The sequence below is a fragment of the Canis aureus genome, chromosome 21 (assembly GCF_053574225.1).
Source record: "Canis aureus isolate CA01 chromosome 21, VMU_Caureus_v.1.0, whole genome shotgun sequence".
NCBI lineage: Eukaryota > Metazoa > Chordata > Mammalia > Carnivora > Canidae > Canis > Canis aureus.
Window position 1 is genome coordinate 4,356,738 of NC_135631.1, and position 4,920 is coordinate 4,361,657.

At 39.5% G+C, this 4,920-nt stretch overlaps 1 non-coding gene across 1 annotated transcript; it reads right to left on the reverse strand.

Moving 5' to 3' along the window:
- Positions 1 to 433: 433 nt before the first annotated feature.
- LOC144293534 (U6 spliceosomal RNA) lies at positions 434 to 540 on the reverse strand. The gene has a single exon (XR_013360743.1). It is a non-coding gene; the product is annotated as a U6 spliceosomal RNA (small nuclear RNA).
- Between the last annotated feature and the right edge of the window lie 4,380 nt (positions 541 to 4,920).

A 4,920-nucleotide genomic window follows, 5' to 3' on the forward strand; every position in this document is an offset into this window, starting at 1 on the left:
AGAATGGCCATGAACAAAACAAAGTCCTTGCACTCAGGGAACTTATATTCTACTTGGAAGATACAGGTAATATATCAAGTACAGTAGCAATATATCAAGTAGAGATACATGTAATGGAGAGAAGGGATTATCTGATAATATTTTGTTAAAGAATTTTGTGTCTATATTCATGCCAGATACTGATCCATGTATTCTCTCCTTGTGATAGCCATGGCTTTGAAGGCAAGGTAATGCTGGCCTTATAAAACAAGCTGGGATGTGTCTTCTCTTCTGTTTCCAAAAGAATTTGTGTAGGGTTGGTATTATTTCTTCTTTAACTTTGGTAGAATTCACCAGTGAACCAACAGGACCTAGCATTCCCTTTGTGGGAAGGTTTTATGAATTCAATTTCTTTTTTTTTTTTTTTTTTTTTTTTTTTTTTTTTTTTTTTTTTTTAAATATGGAACGCTTCACGAATTTGCGTGTCATCCTTGCGCAGGGGCCATGCTAATCTTCTCTGTATCGTTCCAATTTTAGTATATGTGCTGCCGAAGCGAGCACCAATTTCTTTAATAGACATAGGACTATTCTGTATTTTTTACTTCTTGAATCAGTTCTAGTCATTTGTGTCTCAAAGAATTTGTCCATTTCACATAGATTACTGAATATATTAACATAATGTTAAAAATATTTACTTGTTACCCTTTTTTATCTTTTAAAAAAGTTTAAGTAGGAGCATGTGGGTGGCTCAGTTGGTTGGGCATCTGCCTTCAGTTCAGATCATGATCTCAAGATTCTTGGGTCAAGCCCTGAGCTGGGCTCCCAGCTCAGTAGGAACCCTACTTCTCCCTCTCCCTCTGCTGCTCCCCCTGCTTGTGTATGCTCTCTCTCTCAATAAATCAATAAACAAATCAATAAATTTTAAAAAAGATTTAAATAATAATTAAAAATCTTATATTTTTATTCACATAGTTACCATTTTTGGTGTACTTCATTGCTTTTTGTAGACCCACACTTTCATCTGATGTCATTTTCCTTCCACTTAAAAGGCTTAACTTTTTTTTCCCTAACATTTCTTATGGTGTGAATTTCATTTCTTTAAAAATCTTTATTTGTCATCATTTGCTGGGTACAGAATTCTACTATACCGACAGCTTTTCTGTTTCAACACTTTAAAGATATTGCTTCACTGTCTTCTTGCTTGCATTGTTACCAGTGAGAAATCTGCTGCCATACTTATCTTTATTTGTATATAACAAATTACTTTTTTCCTGACTGCTTCCAAGCTTTTCTGTTAATCACTGGCTTTGAACAATGTGATTATAATCTGTCTTGATTTGGGGTTTTTTCGCCTCATGTTTCTGGTGCTTGAAGTAAATTGAACTTCTTGGATCTGTGGGTTTACAGTTCTCATCAAATTTAGAAAATCTTTAGCTATTATTTCTCCAAATATTTTTTGTCCCACTCCCCTCATTCAAGGACTCCAATCACACACATCTCAGGCCACTTGAGGTTGTCTCACAGCTCACTGATACACTTCAGTTTTTGTATTCTTTTTCTGTTTCATTTAGATAATTTCTTTGATATATCTTCAAGTTCATTAATCTTTTCTTCTGCAGTGTTTTTTTAAAAAAGATTTTATTTATTTATTCATGAGAGACACAGAGAGATAGGGAGAGAGGCAGAGACACAGGCAGAGGGAGAAGCAGGCTCCATGCAGGGAGCCTGACATGGGACTCAATCCCGGGTCTTCAGGATCACGCCCTGGACTGAAGGTGGCACTAAACTGCTGAGCCACCAGGGCTGCCCTCTTCTGCAGTGTTTAATCTAGTAATCCCATTCAGCATATTTTTCATCTCTGATATTGTAGTTCTCATCCCAGGAAATTTGATATGGGAATTTTTATATCTTACATGTCTCTTCTTAGCTTTTTTTTTTTTTTAAAGATTTTATTTATTTATTCATGAGAGACACAGAGACAAAGGCAGAGACAGAGGCAGAGGGAGATGCAGACTCCCTGCGGGGAGCCTGATGCGGGACTGGATCCCAGGATCATGACCTGAGCCAAAGGCAGACACTCAACCACTGAGCCACCCAGGTGCCCCTCTTATTAGTTTTTTAAACATATAGAATAGTTATATTTTTAAGTATCCTTATCTGTCAATTCTAACATCTGTTAATTCTGGGTCAGTTTTAATTGATTGATTTTTTTCTTTTCTCTATGGGTCCTTTTTCCTACATTTTTGCATGTTTGTAATCTTTTGTTGGATGCCAGGCATTATGAATTTTGCCTTTTGGTAGACTAGAATATTTTTGTATACCTATAAATATTCTTGAACTTGTGTTTTGGGGCACAGTTAAATTACTTTAAAATGGTTTGATCCTTTTGAGTCTTGCTTTTAAGATTTTGAAAGTTTTTTTCCCTCACACCAACCAGTTCTCTGGCCCCAACTGAATATCCAACTATTCATTTCAGTTCTGATACTATTTGTATTTAGCACAGCCTTTACAGGATAAGGGGTTAGTCTCACAAGACTAAGTTCACTTCAGATGCCAATTTCAGATGGGATGCCCAAACTACCCACATTTCTGCCTGGTGTTCTACAAATTTGGAGGTTTCCCATGCCCCGCCCCCCCCCCCCCCCCCAGGTTCAATAATTTAGTACAACTCACAGAGCTCAGGAAAATGCTTTACTTAGAATTACTGGTGTATTAAAAAGGACATAACTCAAGAACAGCCAAATAGAAGAGATGTGTAAGGGAGGGTATGGGGGTTACAGAGCTTCCATGCATTCTCTGGACTCACCAACACCTTCTGACTGTGTAGATGTTCACCACTCTAGAAGAACTCCGCATCCTATTGTTTAGGAGTTTTTATGGAGATCTCCTTATGTAGGCATGATTGATTAAATCATTAGCCATTGGTAATTAACTCATTGGCTATTGGTAATTAATTCAATCTTTAGTCCCTCTCCCTTCTTTCAGGATTGGGGGTGGGGTTAACAGTTCTAACCCTCTAATCACATGGCTGGCTCCTCTGGCTACCAGTTCCCATCCTGAATCTATTAAGGGGCCCACCAACAGTCACCTTATAGCACAAATTTGAGTATCACTTTAAGGAGCTTACTATGAATAACAAAAGACATTCCTATCATTCAGTAAATTCCAAGGGTTTTATGAGCTCTGTGCCAGGAACCAAGACAAAGACTAAATGTATATTTTTTATTATAACACAGATCTATTAGGTGGGACCAGAGCAACATTTAGTTTGGCTAATTATTCCTCACTACTGAGGCAAGACCCATCTAGGACCGATGTATTATGAAGTCTTTCATTCCGACTGGTGGGAACAGAGACTATTTTTGGCCCATAAATATCAGTTAGGTCAAGGTGGTTAATAGTGTTACCAGGTCTTCTATATACCGAATGCTATTTTCTGTACTGTTTTTATCAATTCCTGAGAGATGAGTGCTAATGTTTCTATGCATTTTTCTGTTTATCCTTTTGGTTCTGTCAGTTTTTGCTTCATGAATTTAGAAACTTTTATTGAATACACACACTTAGGACTTCTATATTTTCTTGATGCTATACCCCTTTCACAACTATAAAATGTCTCTCTTTATCCCTGGTAATATATTTTCTTCCAAAGAGAGTTATAGCATTCAACTATCAGGTCAAATGACCAATACCATGGCTCCACGTTAGGCCCTTTTCTCTCCATCTCTACCATAGATTCAAGACCACATCACAAAAATTACTAAGATTAGTTCCCCCACCCTCCAGGCATGGTGGATCCCAAGGCAGAGATGAAGCTGAGTTATGGAAAAAATAAAGATTCTCTGCTTTCTCAACAGTGTTGTGACTACTGCACAGATAGAAGGATTGATGGATAGATGGATGGATGCTCCTTATTTTTTTTTTTTTAAGATTTTATTTATTTATTCATGAGAGACACAGAAAGAGAGAGAGGCAAAGACACAGGCAGAGGGAGAAGCAGGTTCCATGCAGGGAGCCCAACATGGGACTTGCTCCAGGATCAGGCCCTGGGCCGAAGGCGGGGCTAAACTGCTGAGCCACCAGGGCTGCCCAAGGATGCATGTTCTTTTTTTTTTTTTTTTTTTTTAAAGAAACTATTTTTTTTTTTTAAGTTTTATTTATTTATGATAGTCACAGAGAGAGAGAGAAAGAGAGAGAGAGAGGCAGAGACATAGGCAGAGGGGGAAGCAGGCTCCATGCACCAGGAGCCTGACGTGGGATTCGATCCCGGGTCTCCAGGATCGCGCCCTGGGCCAAAGGCAGGCGCCAAACCGCTGCGCCACCCAGGGATCCCGGATGCATGTTCTTTAATGTCACAAAGTCCATCTATTCTTCCTTTGTTCCCTGTTAGTCAACCTACTCCACAGCAGCAGCTTCTTTCTTGAATTCTAAACCACTCTTTTTGTTTTTTAAAGATTTAATTTATTTATTCATGAGAGACCCAAAGAGAGGCAGAGACATAGGCAGAGGGAGAAGCAGGCTCCCTGCAGGGAGCCTGATGTGGGGCTTGATCCCAGGACCCCAGGATCATAACCTGAGCTGAAGGTAGACGCTCAACCACTGAGCCACCCAGGAGTCCCTAAACAACTCTTAACCAGCAATTCTCCCAGATTCTCTTGCACATCCTCTTCCATCCAGGTCCTCCACACTCTGCCCAGCAATGTTCCTGCTCCCTTTGATCCATCTTCTAAGGACACCAGAAGCCCCCTGACTGTTAAAGTGAAGTCATTTTTCATCCTGTTCTTAGCCCATCCCTTGGGCAGTTCCCTCTCCAGTTCTTATTGTCAACTACTCCAAACCCAAACCTCTTTTGCCTCTACACTCATGCACATCCTCAACAAAGCACCTGGTTAACCACTCCCCCCAAAAAAGATACCAAGGAAGGGTTCTCAAACTCAAAAGACC